The 20,721-nt window shown below is 46.0% G+C and overlaps 1 long non-coding RNA gene across 1 annotated transcript in view; it reads right to left on the reverse strand.

Moving 5' to 3' along the window:
- LOC117311915 (uncharacterized) overlaps positions 1-17,584 on the reverse strand; it is a 38,081-nt gene extending 20,497 nt beyond the window's left edge. Inside the window, exon 1 of the long non-coding RNA XR_004526129.2 lies at positions 17,312-17,584. This is a non-coding gene — a long non-coding RNA (uncharacterized lncRNA). The remainder of the gene's footprint in view (positions 1-17,311) is intronic.
- Between the last annotated feature and the right edge of the window lie 3,137 nt (positions 17,585-20,721).

Here is a 20,721-nt window from a genome sequence, read left to right on the forward strand (position 1 = left end):
AATTAAGTCCTCTGGTTCAACCTGGGCTAGGCTCTAGCCCAGGGAGGCCAGGAGTACTCATTGCCTGTGACCACGAAAGCTCGTTAACGCCATGGTGGACGTGGAATAAAGCACCTGTCTTGCCGGACTCACAGCGTGTGCTCTGAACCACTACCCCATACTGCTTGCTTCCTTTCCCTCCCTCTCCAAGCTCAGCAGGGAAATGGAGAGACAACAAAAGAAAGCTGAGGAGGAAATTCTCTTCCCCCAGGAGAAGCAAACATTGCATCCAAGGGAACACACCCCATGCCTGTACACACTCATTAGGTCTCTGCCTGGACCTTTATTTGCCTCGACTCCAGCCGTGGTCAGACTGGGGGTTCAGACCGAGTCTGGCTCTGGTGTCTCTCGTATGAACTGCATGGAGCCCAGTCGGCTCCAGCTGAGCTGTTAAAGTCCTAGCGTTGGTTGCAGCCCCTCCCTAGTTACTGGGGGCTGCCAAGAGCGTCCTGCTGCTTCATCTCTGGACTATCTCTGTTCAGTTCCCATGCTCCAGCTCTAAGAGTTTGTAAATGTTTACCATACACAGACAGAGCAAATGTTTACAGTGAACTTTACACAGAGCCCAGAAAAGCTCCCTAATCCAGAAAAGTGTCCTAGCAAAAAAAAAGCCCACTGAGTTCCAGGTGTGCCCAAGCTGCCTGCTGCCTGCACATTGCATGGCTCCTTGCAAAGGCCAGGAGGTCCAGCTGCAGCAGACAAGTGTCCGTGCCTGTGGTCTTTGTGAGGCTTTCACAGTGAGGACCTTCATTCAGAGGGAGTACAGTAATCTTTCATGATTCCCATAAATCAGAAAACTGCATATGACAAAGAGGGTTAGGTCACTCTGGGGGCTCCTGTCTGGATTTTAAGAAACAGGAAAAAAAAAAAAAAAGACACGTTCTGTACAGTAAAAGAAGCAGAGGAGTGGGGGGAATGTTATGAATTGTGTTCTGAAAAATTCAGCTCAACAGTTCTAATAGGGCCAATACCTAGGCTAAAATATTTGGCTGGATCTGTTATGCAATTCATCTTCAGCAGGCAGACACACACACATGATCTGACCCAGAGCCAATTAATTTTTTTATGGAGTTAAATTAGTCTATTTATAAGCTGAAGAGGTTTCAAAAAGGTTATTTAAGGAGGAGGCCATGACTTTTCCACTGGTGTGTTTGCCTTTCCATCATTCTGGGTTGCTTTTGTTTGATTGTGGTTTCTGAGTCAAAGAGTGGGCAGTATTGGGCAGGATAATTCCAGCTGAGTGCTTGGACCATTCGTCCTTAAAATGGGGGTGAAAGATTGGGACACTCTAGGCTGGGCAAGGGTATGTGGGTTGGAGGCCCGAGTTAGCTGTGCAAGTACAACCAAATGTCACCTGGATGTAGGTTTTAATTAGTGGCAAGGGAAGAGAACTTCATTTCCCAGCATGGCTTGGATCCCTTTCCAAGCCATGGGGAGAGATTTCTCTCCCCAGTGGATCTAGGTCTAAAGGAAGAGATGCTCCCAAATTACCTGATCCAACACCTGCTGTGGCAGAGATGCTAAAGTTACCTTGAGCCCCACTCCTTGGCCTCCCATGCCAGCTTTTCCAAAATTACGCATCCTTTCTTACTCCGCTATCCAAATTCATCTTCAGCAAACAAAGATTAGTGACCCTAGGGAAGAGCATCATAGCGTTCAGCTGAAAGATCTGAGCAACCATTTGTTAAGAAACCACTTTTTACAAAGCGGAAGGCAAGAGAAGTAGAAAGTTTGCCCAAGGCCATAAAAAGGGCATCCGAGTTAGGGCTAGAACTCAGCTCTGCATACTCCAGCTTCCCTATGGTCTACCCAGGAGGGCACAGCCAAAAGTGAGGCACTGGCTTGTCAGGGTGGGAACTGGATATGGCAGGCTGAGCTCACCACCCCAATGTTAAACCTCCTCTCTTCCCAGTCACCATTCCTAGGAGAGGAAGACCAAGATCACTTACCTACCCATCCTCAGTCAAAGACCAGATCACACAGCTTCTCTCCCGGGAGAAGGCTGCTCCCGAAGCAGGACTTTCTGGACTATTTCTCCCTACTCATCTCTCCTCCTGGCTCCTGACTGGGTAACGATGTGCTCTCCTAGTGCTCAGTAACCAGAAATCACTTACGCCTCGACCAAAATGCCTGATTTTTTTTTTTTTTTTTTTTTTTTTTTTTTTTTTGTGGTACGCGGACCTCTCACTGCTGTGGCCTCTCCCGTTGCGGAGCACAGGCTCCGGACGCGCAGGCCCAGCGGCCATGGCTCACAGGCCCAGCCACTCCGCGGCATGTGGGATCTTCCCGGACCGGGGCACGAACCCGTGTCCCCTGCATCGGCAGGCGGACTCTCAACCACTGCGCCACCAGGGAAGCCCAAAGTGGCTGATTTGTATCCAGATTTTATCCTACCATCTAGCAGGATTCATCCAAATACTTGTAAATTATAGGACTCAGGAAAGAAGTAACTGGCAACTTTGTTGACCACAGGAAAAATAAGCCCCCTGCCCCGCATCACCTGCCCTCCTCCCAGGCACTTTCTCTAATTGCCATTACTGTGCTTTCCCAGTACCAGATCCGGTCCAGTACGCTCCCTCTTGCTCTCTGCTCAGGATCTCCACCAGACAGGGAGCCACAAAGCTTCCCCATTTGCCCCCTCAGAGTTATGTGACAAATTTACAAAGGGCAAAGAGCCGTGTTGTTTAGATACAATGTCTTACCTCCTGTTCTGCAGTTCAAAATGCTGATTGCCAACAGTAAATCTGAACACTGATTCAAATCAACTTTTGGCACCCATTGTCTCGAATCTGCCACTAATTATCTGTGTGACCTTCAGCAAATTACCACCTTAAATTATAACTTTCTCACCTACAAAATGGGGGTGATAATAAGAACGTATAGAGTGACATTTACTGGGCCCTTCCTGGGTCTCTGAACAGTGGGGATCCCCAGTGAACAAGGTGAGATGCTTGCCTTCAGGAAGCTTGTCAAGAGGTCTCCGTACACCTACTAGAGAATGGACTTGAGGATATGGGGAGGGGGAAGGGTAACCTGTGACAAAGCTAGAGAGAGGCATGGACATATATACACTACCAAACGTAAAATAGATAGCTAGAGGGAAGCTGCCGCATAGCACAGGGAGATCAGCTCGGTGCTTTGTGACCACCTAGAGGGGTGGGATAGGGAGGGTGGGAGGGAGACGCAAGAGGGAGGGGATATCGGGATATATGTATACGTATAGCTGATTCACTTTGTTATAAAGCAGAAACTAACACACCATTGGAAAGCAATTATACTCCAATAAAGATGTAAAAAAAAAAAAAAGAGGTCTCTGTACAGAATGTGGTACTCCACGTCAGAAAAGTTGCCCACTCTTGCACTAAACTAAGAGTCAGTACCCAAGAACTTTAGAATATTATCTTTTTGGTTGGAAAGCTACTTGTAGAGTAAAAATCTATTTCATATTTTAAGCACAGAGAAAATTGAGAACTATTTGAAAAAACTTGCACTGTTTTCCAATGATAACTTAGCAAGGAAGGGCAAATGTAGCAAACTTCGAAAACTCTGTAATATTGGGATTTAAGGGTGAAATATTCCTTGTGTTAGACCACTGTACTTAAAACAAGAATATTGATTAGGAGACAAGAAGAAACAATCCCTAAACAGCATTCTCTGAGTCAGACAGGAAAAAGGAAAAACACTACTTAAGTTCTTGAAGCTCTGAATGTAGAGCCAGAGTTTCCATGTCACAAGTATTTTCTTTGCACTTGCCAAGGTACCTAAGACTGTGCCAACTGTTATAGGAAATAAAGGAAAATGCTACCCATGGCTTTACCATGACTGAGCAAGAATCTAGATGGGAGGTGAAGACATACACAGGAAACGATACAATTCATTGCGGCGGCACCAGAAGAATTAGGAAGTAATGAGGGCTCCATGTCAGGAAGGGGCTTCAGGAATGGCTGTGGCCAAAGGAGTCAGCAATGGCTTGAAAGAGAAGCTGGGTCTATAGGATGGTGGATTATGGATGTTTGTACCACAAAGGGAAGGGAAGGGGAAGTAGATGGTGCCTGGCCCTAGGAGGCCTGTAGAGCCTGGCGTCTGGCTGCCTCTGACCTCTTCCCCACCCGTCTCTCCATTGCTTATCACAGGCCAGCCCCACCGGCCTATATACTTTCTCCCCCTCCCCAGACGTTTGTCTCAGGGCCTTTGCACTTGCTGCTATCTCTTCCCAGATTATCCATCCCCAGTATCCACGAGGATATGCCCTCCCTTCCTTCAGGTCCTTGTCTGAATGGCACCTTCAGAGAAGACTTCCCTGCCCTCTCCTACCTCCCCTCAGCTCTCCCTCTCCCCATTCCCTGCTTTAGTTTTCCCCGTAGCATTTGTCACCAACTGACATAGTCTATAGTTTATCTATTTTCTGTCATTGCCTATCTCTCCCTCCCAAAATGTGAGAGTAGAGAATTGTGTTCTCTGTGCTCACTGCTCCTAAGACACTGTGGGGCACACGGTAGCCTCTCCCTGAGTATCTGGGGACTGGATGAATGCTGCTCTCTATGGAGCTGGAACTAACCATCAGTCTTCTCCCCAAAGGTATTCAACGGCAGCATCCCGGTGAATTTTTTCCATGGCAACAGAGCCTTGATTATCATAAAAGTCAACTGGAAAACATTATCTGCTTTACCAGCATTTGCTCTACTTCCAAGCCTGCTAAACAGCATCTATTCCATCAGTCAAGAAGTATCCTTGGGCTTCTCTGGTGGCGCAGTGGTTGAGAGTCTGCCTGCCGATGCAGGGGACACGGGTTCGTGCCCCGGTCCGGGAGGATCCCACATGCCGTGGAGCAGCTGGGCCCGTGAGCCATGGCCGCTGAGCCTGCGCGTCCGGAGCCTGTGCTCCACAACAGGAGAGGCCACAATAGTGAGAGGCCCGCATACGGCAAAAAAAAAAAAAAAAAAAGTATCCTTACTGGCAAAATTTCTGCAGAATGATCACTAAGCATGTCGCCAGCTACATAAAAGCCTCTTATGCTCCAGCGATTCTGTAAAGAGTGTGTTTTGTCATTGTACAAGTGGCCTGCATTCCTAGGCAATTTGGTAAATAAGTCACTTTTTGGAGCCAACATAGAGACTACTACCCCCTCGAAGAAAGTCCAACAACTTGCAATATCATGGTCAAAGTAGCCCAGCTTTCACCAAGTTCCTTGCAGCCTGGGTCCTCCATTCTGTGGTGAATGCTGTTCACCAAGGAACCAAATTTTCCTCGGGGCTTCCCCAGCAAGCACAGATAGGGCTCTATGGGGTTATTACAGCAGGGCAAGCATCTGCCTTAAAGGGTCAAAGAGTTTGGGCTGCAGGCACACGGGAGGTGCCAGACCAGTTGGGGGGTTGTCTGCTGACCCTGGTGGCATGTATCACCAGGACCAGACTGTGTTAGGGGAGACCACTGGTTAGTAACTTCACTTGGAAACATGAGGATTCCCTGGGTGGTTGGCTTAAGCGAATCCAAGAAATTAAAGGGGGAAAAAAGGATGCATTCTATGAAAGAGCGTAGAGTTTGTTTTATAGTTCTAGAAAGTACCATGACGTTTCCTCTTCCCCTCCCCGAGTGCTGTGCCTACCCCTTCCTTGGCCATCCAAAATCAGGAGAGACTTGAAGAGTTAGAAGAGCTTCAATCTCTCCCCACGGGGGTGAGGCAATTCTAGCTCAAAGGACTGTCTCCCCAGGAGTTAATTCTCTCCGAGCTCTATGCTAAACCTCCACTCCAGGGAGTAGTTTCAAAGGCAGTGTAAACCTTTCTCAGGGATTTATGTAAACCAGCTAGTGACCCAAGCTTTCCTGACAAAAACTCCCATCCCCAGGCTGTAAGGTGTCTCAGCTGGGCTCACAGAACTTTGCAATCTCATCTGCTCAGCAACAGCGAAGTCAAGGAGCCCTAAAGGGGCTTTTCGCAGCCAAGGGGAGCTGTTGGCCTCTTGTTGCTCTTTCTGGGCCCTGCCAAGAATGACATCATCTCTCTGGAACATTAGCAGGCCCTATCAGCAAACACTATCCCATCAGTCACATCAAAGCTGCCCCACATATGTTCATGGTGGTCAGGGAGCCAGTTTCTAGCAGCTTCGTGCCCTGCTTTAAAAACTCCTGAGATGGTCTCATGGTCTCATGAACTCAAAAAGCCACTGCTAGATTAAGTTTTTAAACACAGAGGGAAGGGCTTCCCTGGTGGCGCAGTGGTTGAGAGTCCACCTGCTGATGCAGGGGACACGGGTTCGTGTCCCGGTCTGGGAAGATCCCACATGCCGCGGAGCGGCTGGGCCCGTGAGCCATGGCCGCTGAGCCTGCGCGTCTGGAGCCTGTGTTCTGCAACGGGAGAGGCCACAACAGCGAGAGGCCCGCGTACCGCAAAAAAAAAAAAAAAAAACACACAGAGGGAAGATTCAACAGGACACTATAATAACAGATTATATGAATCTAGAGTTTCAGATATACTGCTCCTCAAGGTATTCCTTCTGAAATTTTAAACAACAGTATTTATGATAAACACCTGCATTAGCCCAACCAGCCAGTAAGGTGAGATCCGCCACGAAGCTCATAAAGAAATGGATATTACCTCTCTTCTCTGGGTCAAATATCCCCACTTGTGGTGGGAATAGCCCAGAGAGTAAGGGGTTCACTGTGTGGTTTTTCTGGGGTAGAAAATAGCAGAAATGATGCACTGCTGGAAGACATTCTCTATCCTGTGGACACCCTATAGATTTATCTGGGCTGATCAGTATTCGTGCCAAGATGGGCACTTCAGAGACCATTCGCCCAGAGAAGGACCCTAGAGATCACTCATCCCTACCTTCTCATCTGGAATTCAGTTCAGTTTAACTGCAAAAGGGGAGCCTGAGGCCTAGAGAAATTCAATGCCCGCTGGACAGCTAACTAGCTAACCAAAGGCCCTGACCTAGCATGAGGGGGTTACTAGCAAGGTGAATGGTTCAGCTGGTAAAAAGAAAAGAGAAAAGGGGTGTGATTCATTATTTAATAATATAACCACCCAGGCTAAAAGGTTACCAGGGACCAGTGTTCCTGCCTCTAAGACTTAACCGACCTCCTTCTGAATCCACAAGAACCTCTGCCGTCTCCAAGTGCAACCAGACGCATTGGGCTGGTGCCCGGCTTTCAGGAAGGGGCAGGTGTGCAGGTAACACAGCCAGGGCCTCACCGTCACCCTGGTCTGCTTTCTCCTCCCACCTCCTGCCTTGGAGGGTCTGCTTCCCTCCTGCAGCCAAGCTCATTGTAGAGAACGTCAGGGGACAAAAAGGTCTTCAACCCCCGAGGTCAGTCAGTCAGTCCACTGCTGAGGGCTTACTCTGTGCTGGGTCCTGGGGACTCTGTGTTTCGGCAAGGACAAAATGGAACCACATTAAAACTGCATAAATGACATCAATTTCCTGAACCCTAAACAGAAATGCATCTGACAGCATCACTAACTGTGAAAAACACAGTGGGTTTATTGATTTTTTTGTGTTATAGTTTTTTTTTTTAATATTTATTTGGTTGTGCTGGGTCTTAGTCACAGCAGGCGGGCTCCTTAGTTGTGGCTCACTGGCTCCTTAGTTGTGGCATGTGAACTCTTAGTTGTCGTGTGTGGACTCTTAGTTGCAGCATGCATGTGGGATCTAGTTCCCCGACCAGGGATCAAACCCGGGCCCCCTGCATTGGGAGCACGGGGTCTAATCCACTGCACCACAGGGAAGTCCCTCTATTGGATTATTTTTATTTTTTTAACATCTTTATTGAGTATAATTGCTTTCCAATGGTGTGTTAGTTTCTGCTGTATAACAAAGTGAATCAGCTATACATAATTAATGTTATAGTTTTAAAACCACAGACGAGCTAAATGAATTTGAAGCTATACTTTCTGAAGCTTTTGAATTAGATATTGTGTTCATCCAGGACCTCCAAGACAGGACCAGACACGCCAGGACCTATGAGGGGGTAGCTGGAGACAGCTGGGAACACCGCGGTCAGACGATGATGCAGGCCTGACCCTGAGGGCAGGAGAGGGGCAGGCAGGGGGCAGGTGGCATAAGGAAGGTCTGGTGGGGAGGCCACAAGCCCCACTCTGGCTGCCACCGGAGTCAAACGACGCCAGGGAATGGGCACTGACCAGGGCGCCAGGGGGAAGCGTGACCTCAGTGCAAAGGTGGGGCAGGATCTCAGAGGGCAGCAGCTGGGCCCTTGGTCAGTTACATTCCCTCCAGAGGGAGGTCAGTGAGGCACGTTCTCCTGGCCACCACGAACACCAAACACGGTGGCTGCACAGGAGTAGTTGCCAGGACCCAGCCTGGAACCAGTTTTTGAGTTCTGCCTCTGCTTTGAGCAGTGCCAGCTTGGGCACAGTGCTGAACTCTGTCATGACTCAGTTTCTTCAGTTCTAAAATTTGGATTCAAATGGTACTGAATTGAATTCTCACGGCCCTATAATTAATCGGCATAAAGCGCTCGGAGCAATGCCGCATGCAGAGCAGAAATGCTCAGGGAATGTGAGCTTTTCTTATTGGATTCCAGTTTAGTCGTTGTCTGTGATGGGTTGAATTGTGCCCCCCCCTTACACACACCAAAAAGATGTGTTGTAGCCTTAATCCCAGCACCTCAGAATAAGACCCTATTTGGAGATAGTCCTTACAGAGGTCATCAAGTTAAAATGAGGTCATGAGGGCGGGCCCTAGTCCAATACGACTGGTGTCCTTATAAAAAGGGGAAATCTGGACACAGGGACAGACACCCATAGAGAAAAGGGATGTGAAGAAACATAGGAGGAAGCGTCCATCTAAGGCCAAGGAGAGTGACCTGGAACAGATGCCCCCTCACAGCCCTCAGAAGGAAACGAGCCCGTGGAGACCTAGAACTTGGACCTCTGGCCTCTAGAACTGCAAGACTGTTTCTGTTGTTGAAGCCACCCAATCCGCGGTACTTTGTTATGGCAGCCCTAGCAAACGAACACACAGTCCATTCTTAAATTCTGAAACTAGTCCTTTCTGACGAAGTTTTGAGTGAGAACACCTGCCAGAGGTGGGTGCCTCAGTCCCTGGCTTCAAGGGACTGCGGCTCTTCCAGCATCTTTAGCCGGGTGAGCGTTTCTGGGGTCAGACCCCATCAGGCAGCACCCACTTCCCTGCAGCCACACATGCCCCCGTGGGTGGGTCCCCACCCCAAGGGAAAGAACAGGTGCCTTGCTGTTATTTTCAACCACGTACAATTTAACCCGCGCTGGCAGACTTGGAAACTGACATTTGCCCATAATTGCTGTGACCCGGCACCAGCATTGCTAGCGAATGACAGTGATGAGCTTTATCAGAATTGGAAGCTCCAGACAACGAGATTACAGAATTCAGGATGAAGTTTGCTGTGATTTCACGAACTCAGCCCGAAAACATGTGGCCAGATAAACTGGATTCATTCAAGAGATCTGGGGGCACTTTTAAAGCCCACAGAATCTAAATGCTCCACTGAAATTCAGCATGACCTTATTTCTTGGGAACAGTTGTCTCAGCGAAGAGACTTGGGGTTGAGGAGGATAAAGAAAAACAGAGTAACATTGGTCTGATATTATCTGTGGTTGTCTAAGAGTCGGAGCAAGTTTAATGAGCACCGATCCGAGTTTCAACCAATTTGATTCTTTGCGTTATTGGAATCGGGTTCTCACTGTGCCTCTTATACCGTTTAAAAGAAGGATGCTTTCCTCCCCTGCGGTAGATTGGAGACACTCCTGGAGATGTCACAGCAGAGGTTAAGGCTAGAACCACTCCGGGGACCATGGCCCACCCCTCTGGATGTCTTCTGGGAGAATCTGTTCGATCCAAGCAGCTTGTGAGCAAAGGAAGAGGCGGCCCTGATGTCACTTTACCCGTGGCAGCTCCTGCCCAGTCTCCTGAACTGATGGGTGCCTGTCCCTCTGGATGAGTCACGGGGTAAGAAGCTAGTCCAAGTGGGGTGGCTTTTTTCTTTTTAAGAAGATTGATTTTTCAAAGGGTTTGCAGGGAGAACTGAATGCATGAGGTTGGAGGATATCCTGCAAACGTCAGATATTTCCAGGATAAAAGAAAATGCCTACAGGAGCAGACCCTCTCAGTTAAGTAGGTCTGGCCACGGGAGGGTGAAGCTGTGGGAGCATAACTCTTCCTCCCTTCCCACCTTACTGTGTCTCCTGGCTGGGCTCCCCCTTGGTAAATTTATTACTTATTTTAGCATCTGAAGCCAGAGAGTGGATGAGTAAGCTCAACCCCTGTGTCCTAACAGATTGAACAAGATGGTGTGGATGAGAAGAGAGTAAATCATTGGTTCTCAACGCTGGCTGAACTTTAGAATCACCTGGAGAGCATTTACAAACCACCTTTCCCAGCTGGAGCTCCAGATATTCTGATTGAAAAGGGCTGGCCGGGGCTCAGGCAATGGTAGCTTTGAAAAGCTCCCCAGGCTACTCCAATGTGCAGCCTTGGGTTGCAGACCCATGAAGTAACTCCTCACCTGAAGCAATGAGGTAATGACCCAGAAAGACTGGATCTCCACCCCTCAGTGCAGCTCCAGCCCAGTTGGCCCTCACTGATGGAGACGCTTCGAGAAATGAAGGGACCCCGCCTAGCTGAGGGAGTCCCTGAGGCTGCCAAGGGAGGGGCCCTTTAGTCCAGTCCTGGTACCACTGGAGTCAGGAAGTCTGCAGGGACTCCCTCCAAGGGCAGGGATTGGGGTGAAAAGGGGAGCGTGGAACTTGTTATGCCAGAAAAGAGAGGCCCAATTGTTTCTGCCAAAAAAGAGGAAGGTCGAGGTGGATGTTCCAGAGTTTGAACCTGAAGCCAGGAATCTGTGCGGCGGCAAGAGAGTGCCATGCTGCGGACCTTCCCTCACGTCCCAGCACCACCACTCAGTGAGGGGCAGGTCACAAGTCACAAGGGTACAGTAATGGTGGTCTTCTTTCCCACCTAAAGAAGACATAGAAGGACATTATTTCCCCCTTTGACGTTGATGTTTTTGCATACGGTTCTACTAGGACATCAGTTGCAGGCTGTGTTGTTTCTCTCTTCTGGAAGTGGAGGCGTGTGGCGTTTCTTTGTCATTGGCCATGCCCTTTCTGAGGACTGCCCCACCCAGCTGGCCTTAAGCTCCTCATGCTTCCGTGTCTGCGAGGGCTGGCTCTGCTCGAAGTGTGGTCACCCAGGCTGAGAGAGGATAAGGGTGACGTTGATGGGTGCGGGGCCGGCTCAGTCATTCAGTGCACCATCTGAGTCTTGCCTCAGAGATGTACTTTCTTCTGCTGACGTGAGATTAGGTGTAACACACAAGCAAGTAATGCCTCAGATGTGAGAGGAGCCATAGGTGGAGGTCTGTGGACTGCAGCCTTGCCTTCTGTATTGCATTTAAGCCCCATCATGGGAAAATAAAACCAGATTGGCTGTTAAATGCTCAAAGAAGGATTCCCGAGGAAGCACCTAATCCCGCTGCTTTTGTCAGCCAGGACTTTAATCCTTGTGCGTCTGAAGCCTTGTAAATGAGGGGAGAGAGTGTCCTCTGCTCCCTGGCTCCCACGTGGGATAGATTGGGAAGAGGCACTGCATTTTTTCACCTGCTTATATTTTGCTTCTGGGGGTAGTTCCTTCTACCTTATCTGGATTGAATATTTCTTGAAGCAAGAAATGCTTTTGCCACCTGCCCTGTCAAGGCATTCTAACTCAGATGGAACCACCCCAGAGAACTGTGTAAATGCCTCGGCAGCCCTCTGTGTCACAGGGAAAGAGGCTGACCCCTTGCCGGAGCCCTCCAATTCTCCCGGAGGGCATCCCTGGCCTCTTGTCCTCCACGCAGACCATGACTTGAAAGAAGAGGTATTTCCTATAGCTGGTTGGAAGAGACACTCGGGAATAAATCAGAGCTCTGTAAGAGCAGGAGTGCAGCTTTGAAACTGCCAGTAGCTAATTTTCTGAAGGAGACAGAATTGGTTTGGCTAAATTTTGGGGCTCTTGTTGGCTGCCCTTAACTGCGCGTCAGAGTGACCACAACTTCAGAGGGGAGAGAAAAGCCACAGCAATGACAGCTCTGGAGAGGGTGTGGGCCAAGAGGGTGGAGCTAGAGGTAGAAAGCCACTCTCTCCTCTGTTCCTCCTTCCTGTAGTCAGAGAGGTTCAGGCCACACTCCGTCCAGCCACGTGGACCCACCCAGCCGGCCTTCCACTACTGTTCTAAGCCCCCGAGTCAGCCCATAACCCATGTGGGCCACAAACAGTAGAAAAGGAATGACCTCTGGGGAAGTAGAAAGGGGTATGAAACCACAGGACTGTGCTTTGGGAAAGCAAAGTATTAGAATAAATCCTTAAGGATCTAATCTCATCCTCAGAAACAGTATTCCCAAACCATATAGGCCTCTGACAAGTGTTGGCTCCGGCCCCACTTTTTAAAGCCGGCTGCCGGCCATATCATCAGGTTAAAGGTACAGCAAAGAGGTGCACTTGGAGATGGACCACCAACAATTTCCTGACGGTGGAACCTCACAGAATTGGCTCCAGCCAGACCCTCCTGGGAGAGAGGGGGCTGCAGCAGTGCCATTAAGTAGCTCAACGCAATTATCTTGGATGACAGAGAGGGCAGTGGGCCCAAGGGGGCTTGCTGGGACTTGAGCAGCAGGGACTCCAGTCATATAGACCAGAGTACGAACTGGTCCCACAGACTACAAAGTAGACTAAATTGGGCAATGACTTAATCTTCTACTCCCCATTTTCCTCATGCAAAATAGGAATAATAATATTTCTATCTCATAGAGCTGCCGTAAGAATTAGTGAGGTAATCTGTCTAAAGCACTTTACCTAGATGTATAAAGTGCTCAATAGATATTAGATATTAATATTATTAAGAATGAGGCACAGGTTGGAAAAGAAAATCTATACATTTCTAAACACCCAAATTAGCCCCTTTCCAAGTGATTACATACATGAAATACTGTACTATTACACATCTCCTTTTACGAAAATGTCCTAAAATATGCTCACCACGCCTGCACACTGGCCCCACGTGCTTTCTTGCAGACTCCCTGGTAAATGAGGTCTGGTTGCATGTTTTCAAAGCCGATTTTTGCTTTGAAATGATGCATTTAAGAGAACTATTAGTAAGGAACATTTGGGGCAGTTTGGATACCATGAGTCAGCAGAAATTTGAGTTCCCAGGATTATTGTCTTTTGTGTTGTTGAAAATTCCAGCAATTCATGAAAAAGTCTCTTTCATGGCATATTCAGGTCTGGAGGGACTAAAGCATCAGGTATATTCAGGTCTGGAGGGACTAAAGCATAGTTTGTCTAAATGATATGTCCTTTAGGACAGACATTCCTTAAATAATTTGCTTTGTTTGAAGCTCTTTTAAGAAACCACATGTAATTGCGTTCAAGTATTCAGAAAGTTACGCCTCAAACTAGCGAATGCCAAGAAATTTGAAGTTCTGACTGCCACCCCAACCCTAATTCAGCAAACGGGCCTTTGTTCCTCCCCTAAAGCATGATGCCTTCAGAAAAGAATGCAAGCTGCAGTGTCCATGGCTTCTGGCTTCTCTCTGCAGCATTCCTTTCCATTATGTGGGCAGGTCTTTTGATATTAATCAATTCTAGTATTTATAAACAGTCCTGTCTAGGGGGAAAAGGCATATACATATTTTAAGACTGTCACTATGTGCTAATGATGGGGTGTCATGAGATTTTTGTTCAAAGTCTAAGGATGAGTCAGAAACGAAAAAGATTCTAAATCCCAGTTCTCAACGGTTTATTATTCCTTATTCTGACTAACTTGCTTCTAATGTGTATTCATGCCTCCTGCATGCAGAAATATTGCTCTTATTAATCACGGACTAGATCTCCATTGAATTCAATATTCTTCTTTTAGACCATTGCGACCCCAGATGTGGTTTTTTTCCCCTTACAGTTGCTTAAACTATCACCAGTGCATAAGGCCAAAGCTGAAAGAAATAAGGCCATGCCTACAGGAAATCAGACTTCACACAAGTGTGATGTGCAATTAAAGACAAAATGTGTAACTCTTCTCTCCATGACCAGTCTCTACGCTGGATTCCCTTGAGCATTTGGTGCTCGCGGAGTACCAGATGAATACCTGTAATGTGAATAGAAAAGCAAAGAATGGCTGGGAGAAAAGAGCTTCATCCATCCATTCAGCGAACAGTTAGTGATGTCTAGTCTGAACCAAGTACTCTTCTAGGCTCTGAGGATACAGACAATGTTTGCCCGCATGGAGCTCAGGTTGTAGTGCTGGGAAACAGACAATAATGTAGGTGTGTGTGGCGTTTGAAGGTAAAGTGTGTGTTATGGCAGGTGGACGTGATATGGAAAAATAAAATACAATGAGGAAGATGGATAGCGGATTCTGGGAGCACAGGACAGGTGACTACAATTTATAAAAAGGTGGTCAAGGTAGACCTACTAGTATTTGAGCAAAGACCCGAAAGAACTGAAAATACGATCCATGTGGATATCTGAAGAAAAAAGCATTCACGGCAACAATGGAAACTTGCAAAGAAGAGGCCAGCATGACTGCAGCTAGGGAGAGGGCAGAGTGGCAGCAGTTAAGGCCTGAGAGAAAGGAGGGGCAGTTTAAATCAGGCACCACGGGCCATTTGTAAGGACTTGGGCTTCTACTCCAAGTGAGATAGAGCCATTGCCATGTTTTGAGCAGGGGTGCAGGACCCAACTTCTGTTTTAATTACATCCCCTTGGATGCCATGTTAAGAACGGGCTATATGGGGCAAAGGCAGAAGTGGGAAAACCATCTAGGAAGGCTCTTTAAAGACTTGGACCGGAGGTCTGAGAAGCAGCCAGGTCCTGGATTATTTTCAAGGAAGAACTAATGGAACTTGCTAAAGGATTAGATGTAGGTTGTGAGAGAAAGACAAGAGACAAGAATAACTCTAAGATTTTTTGGCATAAGAACCAAAGGGTGGAACTGTCATTTTTTGAGAGGAAAGAAAGTGAGAAGGGGGTGAGGATTTGAAGATGGATGTGTTAAGTGTGAGATGCCTATTAGACGTCCAAATGGAGATGTTGAGTAGGCAGTTGGAGAGAGAAATCTGGGATTCAAGGGAAAAGTTGAAGCTTGAGACATATTTTTAGGTTTTTATCAGCATTTCGATGATATTTAGACCCATGAGACTGACTGAGATCACTCAGGTAGTGAACGTAGGTGGAAAAGAGAAGGTACCTGAGGACTGAGCCCTGTGGCATTTTTTAGCATTTGGAAGTATGTACACGATACAACTCTGGACAAAGGGGTTATTTGTAAATGTCTCGTCCTGCATAGTTCAGAAAACCCTCTCTTGTCAAATCAAGCAATTTAACATGGTCTTTCTCCAAATATTCTCAACTAGAGTGCTCCTGTAATAAAATAGTGCTTAACACTAAGATGACAATAACTCTAAAGTTTTCCATCTTGTTGGTGCTGAAGGAGTCTTTAATCACTGGCTTTCAGAAGCAAGTTTCAAAAGCTTCTTTGTCAATGACTAGGCTAGTGTTGTATATCAAAGCAAAGACAGAGCTCTAAATGTCTTTTTCATTGTGTACATGATGGCAAGTGGACACTGTTACAAAACCAAGAGTGCAGATGCCAATCTTATGTTTCACTAAGAGATAGTGTATTAGTTATCTATAGCTGCCTAACAAATTGCCCCCCAAACTTAGTTGCTTACAACAACTATTCATTATCTTACAGTTCCTGCAGGCCAGGAATTCAGGTACTTTTAGCTGGGTCTCACACAAGACTGCAATCAAGGTGTGGGTTGGGACTGTGGTCTCATCTAAAGGTTCAACTGGGGCATGATCTGCAACTGGTCAGAAGCCACCTCAGTTCCTTGCCGCATGGACCTCTCCAAATTAATTGATTAGAGAAAGCCTGTGGGAAGAGCCAGAGAGAGAGTGCTAGCACGAGAGTAAGGGTGAGCAAGAAGGTAGTCGCAGTCTTCTGTAAGCCAACCACAAAAATGACATCCCGTCACTTTTACCGTATTCTATTAAGCAGTTTCAAGTCAGTGGGCCCAGTCTATATTCAGACTACCAGGAGGCAGGAATCACTGGGGGCCATCCTAGAGCTTTGTCTACCACAGGTAGCATGGATAATTTTTAACACCAATGAATTTAGAGTTACACCGTTCCTTTCAGCATGGTAGACGCCGTTTGTCCTTTGAAATTGGTTATGATATCCCAACGTTTTTTAAACTGCAAGTTGCTACTATATATAAAATAGATAACTAATAAGGACCTACGGTAGAGCACAGGGAACTCTACTCAATACTGTGTAATGACCTACATGGGAAAAGAATCTCAAAAAGAGTGGAGATGTGGAGATGTATGACTGATTCACTTTGCTGTACAGCTGAAAGTAACACAGCACTGTAAATCAACTCTAAGCCAACAAAAATTAAAATAAATAAACTGCAACGTGTAACTTAATCATGAAATAAATTTAGTAGTCACGATCGGCATTTTAAAAAAATAAAATGGAATAAAGCAGAAACTATCAGAGTACACTGCACGTAAAAAGGTTTAGAAGAGGTTCTAGGTTGTGATATAAATTGTATCTCTTTTTAAGGGTCATGGTCAGAATTAGTGATTTCCAAAATACTGTTAGATATGAATGGGCCACCAAAACAGAATCTGGTAAAATCAGTCACCCCCAAACTATACAAAGGAAAGAATGTCAGAATCAAAAAAGCCCCAATGCACTCAGGTGAGCTAAATGAGCGTGAGCTTGCCAGTTCATGCTTAGAGAGCCCAGTTCCCTCCTGGGGTCTGTAAAGAATAATCAATAAGAGACTGTAAAACCCTAAACAGACATGACAGATGTGACATCTTGCCTCTGCAGAGGCAAAGCAGACACACCACAAACTCATGAAAATACCCTATACAACCCTACACATCTTGAAAGTTCAAATGCAAGAATTTTTCTGACCAAAAAACCAGCTGTGAGCGGCCTAAGAACAGTAGGCTTGCTCAAGACAGATGAGGCCAGTTTTCAGCTGAATCACTCCCTTCCCTCTCGAGGGAGGCAGCCACCACTGACAGGCACGGTTTCCCTGCCACAGACAGAGTGCAGTCAGTACTTTCCCAAGGCCTTGACAGGTTTGGAGACTGAGATCCAGCTGCTCTGCGCCTGCCTCCTCCCCATCTCCAGCCCCCGGCCCATCTAATCATCCAGGCAGCTCCTACGTTAGCAGTGATTCCCAGCAGGGTAGAAAACAAAAGACTGTCCAGCTTAATTACCTCTTTCATCTGAAATGTCCCTTTTAAGATGAATGCTCAGATTCTGCGGTGGAAACAGCAAAGCAAAGTCTTCATCTCTCATCCATCCTTATCAGCCAGACAGCAAACAAGCCAAGTTTTGATTTGAGTCCAGATTTGAAAAATCTATCGTATGCCTGATGTTTCACATTTTCCACAGTGCTGCCCTGCAGATCATCCTGGTTTCATGTGAGAGTGCTTCAGAGCAGAGCACGTGAAACCAAAGCCAGGAACTGGGGAGACACGCTGAAAGTCAAGGCATCTTGGCAGTGCTGACTGGGTAGGAACAGAGGCTCAGTTAATGGCATGTGCAACCTATTAACATTGGGCTTTGAGGGAAAAGGCAAGGAGAGAGAAGAGGCTGAGGAGGAAGGACTCACTCCGTGAGTTTGAGTCTAAGCTTTAGGCTCCCCTAATTCCTAGAGATGAAAAGAGCTAAGCGTTTCGGAGGCTTTGCATAAAGTGAATTTGGAAGTATTTCTGCATTTTCATTTAGTATTTAATAACCATAGTCTGAATGAGTTCATTTAAAGTTGTATAATGGGCCAAAAGATTTGCTGTTCTACACATCCCACGTGTTATATAATCCCAGCATAGGTGCCTGAATGTTAAACATTGTTTGCTGATATATATGTTATTAATTAGTTAATTCCAAAATAACTTTGACATTAAAGTGGAGGTAGTGCCTAGGTTTTAGACCAACTAGAAGTTGAGAAAAGAGTTATTTCTCCTTTTCTGAAAAATGAGTCACATTCCTGAAAGTTTTTTATGTGATAAAATCTGAGAGACATAGCAGGAGGCTTATTTTTTTGCCACGAAGTAAGATGAAAGGGCCAAGTCATTCTTAGATTTATAAATATCTCGAATAGTGTCTTCATAAATGGCTGTTTGTGATCTCATCAGAAGGGCCCCTTCTTAAAGCATTTATATTTAAATTAAGTTTAGATTTAGACTAAGATTAGATTTAGATAAAGGGTATAGTTAGATTTAGATTAAGAAGCAGACTAAAAATAGCCTATTTAGCTCTATCAGTGAGGTATGCTTTGGGCTGCAATTAATAGCAAGACCAACTAATGCAGGCTTAAACAAGCAGGGATTTACCTTGCCTACCTTAGGATTTCTTATTATGTGATAATGTCCAGAGCTGATCACTATGTTAAGAACCCAGGCTCTTTTTACCATCTGCTCCACTATCCTTAGAGCATTAGCTTATTGCCCCACTATTGCAAGATGTTTGCTACGTCTCTACCCGTCATGTCCACATTCAAGGCAAAAAAAAAAAAAAAGATGTTGCCATTAGAAACATTGGTCCCTTTTGTCAGGAATGCTAACAACCAACAAAAGGTCTTCTTGTATCTCATTCTCCCAGCTCAGCCTCAAAGCAAAGACTGGCTTTGAGGGAGGCTGAGAAAGCAGGTAGATAACTTTTCCATTCTTTAGCATGGAGATGGGTGGGAGAGAAGGGTCTTGGGAATGAGGTTGGGTCAACAGGGAATCCATTAGCAGAAATGCCATTGACCCAAGCAAGAGCAGCAGTTAAGTCAGCTCTAGGTGACGAGGCCTGCAACCTCACCTAGGACCTCTGCTACTGCCCACATGGATGACAGAGATTTGCACCCACATAGGTAGAAATAAAAGTAGAAATCTGGACTGTTAAAGGTCAGTAGGGAAGTTCAGTATTATTTGTGGTTTTTGTATGGGACACTGTTACGTAGCCTAAAGTTGAAGACCCAATTTCATGGTTACAAATTGAAAGTTACATAAGTTATCAACCAAATACCTTATTTTAAAAAAAAAGAAATCAAATGATGTTCATTATAATGATTATGTGCAGCAAATGAGATAAGCTTGTTTTCAATGAGAATTGGTTTAAGCCATGACCTTTCTTATAATCATTTCTTACAGTTCCCGTCTATGCACTCATTCATTCAAATATCAGCTGGGTCATTTAATTATTCATCTAAATCATTCAATATATATTTGTTTGTGCTCTTTTCCAGGTGCTGGTCTAGGCACTGGGAATACAGGGCTGAGCAGCAGCAGCGGGCACAGTCCTTGCCCTCATGTTCAATCACAACCATAATCGTTGCTATAACGTACAAGGTATTATGATATCAAGCCTTAGGGGAGGAGTGGGGTACGTCAGAAAAGTCTACCTGAGAATGTCAGGTATCTTGAGTCCCAGGAGATGGCCAGGAGTTGGCCAGGCAAAGAGAGATGGAAAAAAGCAGTCTCCAAAGGGGAACAGACTCTTCCAGAAGCTGGAAAACAAGCAGGAGTGCAGCATGATTCAGATTTCAGAAGAGAGTCACCGAAGAATGTTTCTTCAAGCTCATTTTGGGGAATGTTTATTTTTTTTACTACACCTAAGCTATAATAAAAATGATTGAGAGTGTTAGCATGTCAAAAATATATATAAATATGATTATCACATTTTATATTCACATGGAAGTCTATCCCATTTACTGAAGATGAAAGCTCTTTCATTTCCAACAAAAGCTCTAACTATCAAAATGTGGTTCTCTAAGATTGACATTATTTATGGTTTAAGCATGAAATGAAAATAAGTTAATGAGTAAATTAATCTCAGGAGGTTTACCTTGAACATACTGTAATGTATTCAATTCATTAAAAGTCAGTATGGTTCTTACAACCTAACAACTTGGGACATCTTGCTAGGACCATAGTGGGAATCTCAGTAATTATAGTTGCTTTTGACCATTAATGTTCATGCTGGTTCAATAGCCAACTAGAAACTTCAAAATCTAATAAATGAATGATAACACTGATTATGTGCTAAAAACATTCTAAAAGCCGGAGGACATGTGACTCTGGAGACTTGGATGGAAGGAAAGGAGTTTGGAGACTTGGAATGGAACTCAAAGTATTGGCTTAAGTACTAGAAGAACAGAGTTGAAGCAAGCAGCAAATACAGAAGTTATGTTTTAGGAAGTGGAAAGGGAGGAGACAAATGGGAAATCAGAACTGAATTGACAAGACCACAGAGGGAGGTGACTCGGGAGGACGCAGACATGGGGAGGCTCAAACCCAGCTGCTCTGGTCAGGGACTGTCTCCAGGCAGACAGAGAGAAATAAAAGCACTGAGAAAGGAGAGGAATTCTCACTGGGGAGGCCGGGGTCTGCTGTGCCTAAGGGGAACAAAGAGCAGGGTTAGGAGAACCTATACTACTCTCCTCAACACTAGACTCTGTAGGGTTGGGTTCCTGGTTTGGTGACATATAAAGTCAATATTTCTGGAAGAACAGGGCTCTTGAATCTGCTCATGAATGGCCTTCTTGCCTAGAGCACAACTGGCTTTTCAGGTCAGGCTATGAATCTGGGCCGAGATCTGTTGCCACCAGCCAGCTTCATGCTACAGAGCTGAACTGCGA

This window comes from Tursiops truncatus, chromosome 3, assembly GCF_011762595.2.
Source record: "Tursiops truncatus isolate mTurTru1 chromosome 3, mTurTru1.mat.Y, whole genome shotgun sequence".
Lineage (NCBI taxonomy): Eukaryota > Metazoa > Chordata > Mammalia > Artiodactyla > Delphinidae > Tursiops > Tursiops truncatus.